Source organism: Acromyrmex echinatior, chromosome 9 (assembly GCF_024713525.1).
Source record: "Acromyrmex echinatior isolate Ae372 chromosome 9, ASM2471352v2, whole genome shotgun sequence".
Taxonomy (NCBI): Eukaryota; Metazoa; Arthropoda; class Insecta; order Hymenoptera; family Formicidae; genus Acromyrmex; species Acromyrmex echinatior.
The window spans coordinates 160,915-171,400 of NC_141860.1; the positions used below are offsets into that span (position 1 = coordinate 160,915).

The 10,486-nt window shown below is 37.4% G+C and overlaps 1 pseudogene; it reads right to left on the reverse strand.

Moving 5' to 3' along the window:
• Positions 1-9,036: 9,036 nt before the first annotated feature.
• On the reverse strand, positions 9,037-10,230 carry LOC147908443 (large subunit ribosomal RNA; annotated as a pseudogene).
• Positions 10,231-10,486: the final 256 nt, after the last annotated feature.

Sequence of the window (10,486 nt, forward strand, 5' to 3'; positions counted from 1 at the left end):
GGATTCTCTTCACTAGGTAAATTCCAAGTAATCGTTTGTAATATGTTGCAAAACGTACTAGGTGATAACCTAGGTAGATAACCTGGATTTATTATTTGGTGTTTTAAGTCTTGACTAAGTGATGTTATAAAGATAGATTTAAATTTATTTAGTATATTTATATAGAAATATGAAATATAAAGCGTTTTGTCAGAGTTAATTTGTAACTGAATGTTCACATGTGCGGTACAGAAAGTTATCCTAATCTTTTCTTTTGATATGAGAAAACGTATCTCATCCCTGCACACATGTTCATCTTATTATTACAAATTACCATTGTCACTCAAAATAACGTATTGTTTACTAACAAGCTTTTCTTTTAACTAATAATACATCGCTTATTAGATTTTCTTTCTTATGATGAAGAACATTAATACGAAATTACGAAATGCTTAAAAATTTTTTTTGCTTGCTCTTGAATCAGAATTTTGTTCTTTATATATTGTAATATTTATTTGATTTAAATGAAACTTAGGAAAAAGTATCTATGTTGTAAAAGAAATATTTTGCAGTAATTTTTCCATTGTTTCCTTTTTTTATAAATTTATAAATAGAACGCAATGCTAATTTGTGTCTTAACAAGCCCCGGTCTCTCTACTTATCTCCACTTTACAAAGAGCATTATATTGTGCACATAATTTCAATATATAAAATATTTTATCAATTTCAAAGTTGACACGTGTCACTAAAAGCCATGTAAATATAATGCATCTATGCAATAATTAACAGAAAGACATATTTGATCAACAAGACATTCTGCGGGTATAGTTAACGAGAAAAATTTATTCTCTGTGAGAGAATCTTGTCTCACAGAAATCGTATGAAGAATAGTCGGTACACTTCTATTCTATGGATGTATTACAGACACGAATCACTCGATGATATGATTTTATCGACAGATCAGAAAATGTATGTAGACAAGTAGTTCTCAAACCAAAAATGGTACTAGCGGTAATGTGCAGGCAATTTTAATGTCACTAAATTTATAAAGTATCGCAAAATCTCATCTATTTTGACGCGAAACGCAGCCGTTTCAAATTTATGTATTCGTATATATTGGATCATCTAAAAAGTATCCGCGGTACTTTGTCACTAGATATATGACCATCAACACAGTGACAAAAAACCGCGGATACTTTTTAGATGACCCAATACATATTTTTATTTGAGAAAATGAAACCGTCAAGTATGTAAATCGATGTTTTTTTAATTGTAATTAATTTATTTATAAACAAATAATATGTACAAATAATTTATGCATTCTTTAGTTTAATACGCGTTTATTTATCGTAGAAGTTTTGTTGTGGAAGTTTAATGCATGAAAGTGCACAAAGGGACATATAAGTATAGTTTAAAAGATGAACCTCCAACTATATCTTGCTTGAAATAGTGTATCATGTGCATTACAGTCATTTTGACGCAACATTTCTGAAAAATCAATTGTGATATTTTATAAATCTAGTGATTTTAGGTGATTTCGACGGTAACACGAAAAAAGCTGGCATGACAGGTTTCAAGTTTTTTTCTACTTGTACTTTTTGCACTCAATATTTTCACTTTCTTTTGTTCCTACATTCATACGTATATTTATCTCCTTTTAAATAATAATTTTGGGGGATTCAAGCAAAACGCGACAAGGCTTAAGGTTTAAACACAATAGACATAGGTAACAGGGAATAACAAGCCGTCCAATCAGAGCTCTGACGGGTAAAGTCTTAAACACAATGCGAAAGAATAGCGATAGCAATAGAAATAACACGATTTCAACCTATCAGAAAGTGTATATTCCAGTGTATCTGATTTCTGATAAGTTGAAATCATGTTATTCCTATCGCTATCGCTATTCCTTCGCATTGCGTTTAAGGCTTAAGTTCGACATCCCAGAGCTCTGATTGGACAGCTCGTTATTCCTTGTTCCCTATGCCTATTGCCTATTGCCTATTGTGTTCAAACTGTAACGAAGGTTAGGTTAAAGCAAAGCATAAGCAATCCCAAGTCCGAGAAGATCACGAACGTTTAGTTTTTATTTTAAATTGCATTGTGCATAGATTAATGTGGATTATTGTGACTTGACGTTACATTTCACGTTGAAAGTGGCTACAATTTTACGTGTAAAATGCAAGAATAGCGATTCTCCACTGGACGTATTGGTAATTGCGTGTAAACGCTCAAAAACTGAGGTCTTTTCTTCGAATGCCTCACCTGTAGAAACCATCGTTTAGTTTGCTGGCACCCTCACAGAACTGATGAGAATTTGATGATTTATATATTTTTGTTAATGCGATTAATTGCGATTTGATTGCAAATTTTCTTCTGAAGATGTACTTTACTGACAAAGAATAGATTAACTTTTAAGTTAGATTGATTTATTTGCAGTTAATTGTGAAACTGTTCTAGGATTTTAAAAAGATGTTCTAGAATTTATAATACTTAAGAGTCGGCAGAAACGAGTCAACTGATTCACAGATTCACAATCAATCATTTGCAATCTAGATATGTTGTTGCATAGAAGAAATACTACCGTGGAACTTCTTTTATTTACTTATATTTTACTTATATTTTTGAACCTACGATACTTGCTAAAAAGTAGAATTTTGTAATTTTGCTCTTAAAAATGTTATGATAAATAAAGTGATCCGTCTCTTACGATCTTGATACATGCCTTCATATTATTATTTTATTTCCTAGCTAATAACATTGCGTCTTGAGACTTTTTCGGTTTCTTTGTTTATGAAGTTACAAAGGTGAGTACAGAATCGATTTTGCAGTTTAATTTTTAATAAAATATATAATAATAAAATAATTTGCACCTCAGCTATAATGCAGATCAAAGAAGACATTAGAATATAAATTTTTATTTCACTCTTTTAAAAAAATATGCTGTAAATGCGCTTTTAGATGATTTTCCTGATTATGAATATTGTAATTACAGTAACTTTCTTAATATTTTAATTATAATTTCAGTTTAAAGAAATTTATCTTCGACAGAGATCATTAAATAGTCTCTCTTGTCTTCCAGTTCCTGTAATAATTATTATAATTATAACTTTAAGCATAATAAAAATACATAATCATATTATAATATTATATATATTATATTAATATATATATATATATGTTTAGATATATATATATACATACATTATTATTACTGTTATTATTATTATTATTATATTACTATTGTTATTATTATAAAAATACTATCCTGTTATAGGGCTCTAGGTATTAAGTGTACAACTTTGCTTCCGCCGTTTTTTTTCCGAAATTCAAGGCTTTATTGTAAAAAACTGGTTATACATTTATAATTCAAAGTATTGTCCATCGCTGGCCACTACTTTCTCCCATCTTTCGGGCAGCGTCGAAAAAACTGGTCATCTTTTGAGCCAATCCACGAATCGATCCAATTTTTTACTTCTTTATAAGACCGGAAGTGCTGGTCAGCCAGGCCGTGTGCCATTGATCGAAACAAATGATAGTCAGAGGGAGCAACATCTGGAGAATACGGCGAGTGGGGTAGGACTTCCCATTTCAACGTTTTCAAGTATGTCTTGACCACTTTCACAATATGGGGTCGAGCATTGTCATGCTACAAAATCACTTTATCGTGTCTCTCGTTGTATTGCGGCCGTTTGTCTTTCAATGCTCGGCTCAAACGCATCAATTGCGTTCGATACTGATCGCCTGTGATTGTTTCAGTCAGTTTTAACAGCTCATAATACATTACGCCGAGTTGGTCCCACCAAATACAGAGTATGAATGGAGCCGTGAATATTCGGTTTGGTCGTCGACGTGAAAGCATGGCCGGGAACTCCCCATGACTTTCTGCGCTTGGGGTTATCGTAATGAACCCATTTTTCGTCCCCAGTCACAATGCGATGCAGAAATCCCTTCCGTCTTTGCCTTTCAAGCAGCTGTTCACAAGCAAACAAACGCCGTTCAACATCTCTCGGCTTCAACTCGTACGGCACCCAATTTTCTTGCTTCTAAATCATTCCCATGACTTTGAGGCGTTTTGAAATGGCTTGTTGAGTCACTCCCAATGATTGTGCCAATTCTTCTTGATTTTGACACGAGTCTTGATCAAGTAATGCCTCCAATTCTGCATTTTCGAAAACCTTCTCTCTTCCACCGCTATGCCGGTCTTCGACAAAATCACTTTGAAGCGTTGAAACCACTCACGACACATTCTTTCACTAATAGCCTCACCATAAGTATTTGAGAGCATTCGATGAGCCTCAGCCGCAGGTTTCTTCATATTAAAGCAGAAAATTAAAACCTCCCGCAAATGACGAGAATTAGGCTCGTAAACTGACATTTTCAATCGAGAATAACTTTATGATGCAGACACAAATCGACTAATGTTTCTATGGGATTATGTTGACAGATGCCCAAGTTTATTGTATGACGTATATTCTATGATCTATTTATTTCGGCCACCACTTACCGCTAAAGCCATCTATAAGAAAACGGCAGAAGCAAAGTTGTACACCTAATATATAAAATTTAATTTAGGCTCATTGTAAAATTTATTTTAAATCGAGAGTTCTAGTCTGTCGACTCTTAAGAAAATTATATACAAAGCATGTGACATTTTCGGTCTAAAATATTCAATATACCTTTTAAGTTTTTCAATAAACCTATTTCATTCTTTTCTGGTAAGTTTCTGGACATAGAAAATCTCAAAGCTAGTCAAGAGAATATCTGATAGTGATTATCCTGCTAATATTTCTGGAAAAATACCTAAATGGATAAATGACATATACAAAGTTACCGATTACTGGATACATCGAACGATCCAGAGTTTATTAAGGATATGAATATGGTACTCATAGATGGAAGATCTCTTTAGTGTTCATTGTCAGACAATAGAAGAGCAAGTGAAGAATTTAAATGTTTTAGAGGCAAGTCGTGACAATCAAAATTTTTTTGTGTAAAAAAATTCGCTCATTTGTATTTACGATATACAATAATTAAAAGTTTCAAGCCAGTAAATATAAATAATTTTATTATCGTTTTTTGTCAATTTGTGTTCTTTAGTTTATATTATAAATTAATAAAATTCTTATTATATTTAACTTAAGAATAATGTTTTAAATACTAGAATATTAAGTACTTCTACAGACCTATTCGTTCTTGAAGTAATTAGTATACACTGGTACAATAATTGGAGTGAAATAATAAAATTGTTTATTTTAATTTATTGAACGTTCTTCGAAGAAGACACCTTTAGAATCTTATTTGTATCTTATTCGGCAATAAAATTAAATTATTTTTATTGTTGCAGCCATTTTCATATATACCTGTCCTTCTTTATTTCTATTTCTGCATTCATTTTTATATAGGAAATACTTTCCTTTATATTACACATATATATATAGATTTTAATGACACATATATATATATATATATAATATATTAGGGGGACCGGAAAGTAATGTCGTTTCTGCGCATATCGATATTCGTTTGTCATTTACCAGCTCATTGTGTACTTCAGAGTCGTGAAAGAACCAAAGACCTTAATGTAAAAAACGACATTACTTTCCGGTCCCCCTAATACAATATATTATATATATATATGTATATATATATATTGTTTGAGATCGGTAATTCGAAAGAAAAGCAAGCGATTCGTCGTTCTTTGTTCTTTTTAAAACAATTCGTTACACGCAAACAATTTTCGTTTACCGGCAGACGGACAATCGAAAGTTCTAGAACAATTCATTCGCGCACGACTAGCGCCGCGCTCCGACGAATACTGTACGTCACGCTCTGTCACCAATCCCACGGTACGGATTTTCTGTCGCATACTGTTAAGTTGAACGATTCGTAAAAAAGATCCAGCGCCAATCTTAATATTTGTACACCTAATTGCTCTACGTGAAAACGATTGTGGCAAACATTCTTAATTGATCTTTTACCCAAGAGAAAGTCCACGCCGCACAACAATAATGCTTCTGCATCTTTCGCCAGTACCTAATGCCACGTGATAATTACGATTGTGGCAAAATTTTATTGGATTTTTTCCCAAGAAGAAAGCCCAGGCCGAAAGCAATAAATGCTTTGATCTCGCCGTCCTCCTTCTTACTTCTAAAAGTTCTTAGAGTTCTTAGAGTCATAGTCTTGCTACTATATCGCTTCGTAAAACCGCCGTGCTACTGCTTAGTGAAAACTGCTATAAAACGAATCTTTTCGAGAAGTGCCGAGAAAATCGCCGAGATTTTCTATCACCGCGATTCCAAATACAATTTGGTAAAGGTGACCGCATTCAATATTCTGTTAATCTAATATTTAATTAATTATATTTTTTGACTTTGTAACTGTGCATATTAAAGAAAATTCTTTTGTTAAATTACAAAGAAACGAATTTCTCTTTACTGTCGCTTATCACATCAACCGTGTGCCGTTTTCTCACTCGAATCTTTCGCGCGGTGCGCTCTCGCACATTTTCTGGTCCTTCGAGCCGGATTTGAACTAGCGAGAAAGACAGTTAGACAAACGCCGCATCACTCTAAAATTTCACGTCATCGCTCTCGCTTTGATTCGCTCTCGCACATATATGTTGTAATAAAGAAAAGTATATTCATATATTAAAAATGAATGCAGAGATAAATAAGAGATAAGGCAAAAATAAAGTAGTCCTTTAAATAGAAAAGTAGATAAGAAAAAGAAATAAACAGAAAAGTTATACATATATGTATATATATATATATACATATATATATATATATATAATATAAATTATTTTTTTACAATGTGTGTATGACATAAATTAAGAATAGAATCAGTATTTGAACTAAGTAAAATTTATATGTATATAAAATGTATGAACAGATATATAATATAAGATATATGTTTCAGGAGCTTGACAATTATGTATATGATTTGTATTGTGCAAACTTCTAACGACTTATGATTTAAAAATGATGAGGATAATATATTGGTACGACGACCAGATTACTCAGACTCAGTAGAGTTTGAACAAGATGATGAATCTTCGGATTCTAATGCAGAAACAAATTGGAAAAATAATTATCCCGATACGGATCCTGATCGTACATCTGAATTATCATTCAATGATTATTTCGATATTTCTGGCGACGAAAACGAATGTGATGAATTTAAAAGAATTATAGATAATTATGGACATATCCGCAAGAGAAGAAACGAAGAAAGCAATAGTTCACACAGCGATTGATTGGAGAAAAACATATCAGATAAGGAAGAAATAGAAGACGAAATATCTTCTAATGAAGAAACATCAGATGACGAAAGGATGGAAGAGAAATTTCATACATTGTCAATAAATAATGAAGACATATAGTTATATAATCTGAAAATTATTCAAATTAGAAATAAAAAAGGAATAAATTCATAGATGAGACCCGTATCGTTATTTTTCGTCACTACCTCCCCGTGCCGGGAGTGGGTAATTTGCGCGCCTGCTGCCTTCCTTGGATGTGGTAGCCGTTTCTCAGGCTCCCTCTCCGGAATCGAACCCTGATTCCCCGTTACCCGTTACAACCATGGTAGGCGCAGAACCTACCATCGACAGTTGATAAGGCAGACATTTGAAAGATGCGTCGCCGGTGCTAAGACCGTGCGATCAGCACAAAGTTATTCAGAGTCACCAAAATAAACGGTAAACGGGGGACAACCACCTGCCACCGATTTGATCTAATAAAAACGTCTGTTCTCTCGCTGGTCGGGACTCTATTTTGCATTATTAGCTTTAGAATTATCACAGTTCCATCCATTAAGTAAATGTGGGTACAATCTAATGAACCATAACTGATTTAATGAGCCATTCGCGATTTCATTTTAATTCGGCATGCACTGAGACATGCATGACTTAATTTTTGAGACAAGCATATGAATATTGGCAGGATCAACCAGGGAGCTTTATGCAACCGCTGTAGTTTTTGTGAGCGACTCTCTCGCCATGTCTCAAGAGTCGTGTGTCATCGATGCCGCCGGTCTCGCGAGCCGGTCGGTGACACTCTGTCATTCCGCTCCTTCACGAACTCGATAGAGCCGTGTGGAGACTGTTTAAGTACTTCGAAGAGCATCGACGTGGTATTTCACACTATTGCAAAGATCAATTTCTCATTCTCTCAAAATAGGCGGATTGTAACGATTGCCTCGATCCTGACGTTAAATCGACGATACAATGCTGAGACATCCAGAATACGTTCGTAGAATGGCTCTTTCGGTCGGATCTCTCTTTCCGTCACTCGTGTCCGTGGAGTTGGTATTCAGTAAGCGCGACAATACATCCGATCACATTCGACTACGAACGAGGGAAGATCGCGCGGCCAACACTACGTGCGCGCCACATAAGAGCCATTCGGTCTTTCGACACCGACTCGTGGCAATGCTGTGTGGAAAAGTAAAACGAAGCGAATCGCCGAGAATCGAACGATTCCGACAAGCTTGGTTCCTCCATGTTTCATACTTTGTACGAATATCTTTCGTACCAGGCGCCGTGTATGGTAAAGGCTTGGTCCATGTTTCAAACGAATTCCGTATTTGATGCATCAAACACCGTACTATATACTCGATCAACTACGAGCTGCACTCTTCCCTTATAATACGCAACCGACGTGCCAGGCGGTCGGCGACGCACGGCTCATGCCTGCAGTCTTATACGAGAGTATCTCGAAAGACAGACCCTTGCGGGACTTGCAATATTTTTCGGAGAAGCAAACGCTTAGCTCGGTAGCATACCTCCTATAATACGTAACCGACGTGCCAGGCGGTCGGCGACGCACGGCAAGAACGAACGGTCGGTACCTCCGGTCCCGAAATTCGGCTAAGTCCCGTCGCGGCGTGTTGCTTCGCAGTCGCGTGACCTTCGAACACTAAATACGACTAAGTTCCGTCGCGGCGTGTTGCTTCGCCGTCGTGCCCTCCGGTTACGAAATTTGGCTAAGTCCCTTCGCGGCGTGTTGCTTTCGCCGCGTTTCTGTCCTGTGTGGGGTCTTGTCCATCCGACAAGACGTATCCCCAACTCGAGGACTGAGTCTCAACAGATCGCAGCGTGGTAACTGCTCTACCAAGTACAACACCCCGCCAGGTATCTAAGTCGTCTACAGACTATTCCGAGTCTCGACATCGAACTCGCGAAACTCATGTTCGACCGTTAGATGCCGTGCCGTCGTAGCGATGAGATCCCGACGACAGGCGAGGGCGCCGTATGGCAAACCGGGCTTGTGCGACGATCGATCCGTGAACCGGCCGCCTAGTAGTGTCATATTGTTTTGAGCCTTTCAACTCACAAGACTCCTAGAGATATCATTGCCACCTTTGACTAGAGAGGATACGAGCTTAGAGGCGTTCAGCCATAATTCCACGAATGGTAGCTTCGCACTACCGGCCGCTCGAGTGCGTGAAAATGTCCGAACCTGCGGTTCCTCTCGTACTGAGCAGGATTACTATCGCAATGACTAGTCACTAATAGGATAAAACTAACCTGTCTCACGACGATCTAAACCCAGCTCCCTGTTCCCTGTTGGCGGGTGAACAATCCGACCTTTGGCGAATTCAGCTTTGTAATGATAGGAAGAACCGAAATCGAAGGATCAAAAAGATGTCGTTATGAACGCTTGGCCGCCAGAAGTCAGTTATCCCTGTGGTAACTTTTTTGACACCTCCTGCTGAAAATTCTTCAAGCCAAAAGGATCGATAGGTCGTACTTTCGCAATCTCTATGCGTACTGAACATCGAGACCAAGCCAGCTTTTGCCCTTTTGTTCTACATGAGGTTTCTGTCTTCGCTGAGCTGGCTTAGGACACCTGCGTTATACTTTAACAGATGTACCGCCCCAGTCAAACTCCCCGCCTGGTAGTGTCCTCGAATCGGACCACGCGGGAATATCATCAGCGATCGGCCGAGGCCTCACGCCACTCTGACACACTTGGCTCTAGAACACCGTGACCACCGGGGCACGAAGCTCCACCCAACCGAGTAAGTAAAGAAACAATGAAAGTAGTGGTATTTCATCGGCAATGTTGTCATCTCCCACTTATGCTTCACCTCTCATGTCTCCTTACAGTGCCAAACTAGAGTCAAGCTCAACAAGTTCTTCTTTCCCCGCTAATTTTTCCAATCCCATTTCCTTCTCAGTGGTTTCGCTAGATAGTAGATAGGGACAATTGTTCCTTGCAGTTTAACGATACCTGCACAGTTGCTTTACTCGCACGACCCCCATGGGCGTGGAATTGGAATACGTCTAATCAGCGCGTCACATCTATGGCGTGACTACTAGTACGCTTGCGGGATGTAGGTCCCGGCAAGCAACTCACTAATCGGAACGAGCGACTATCCCCGTTCTATCAGCTAAACAGTCTGGTTTTTGAGCTGTTACGCAGCTCACCCGTCGGTTCCAAAGGCCCCTAGCCAGCATGCAGCTATCAAACCACTGCCCTCGCGATGATTCTACCTATGACTA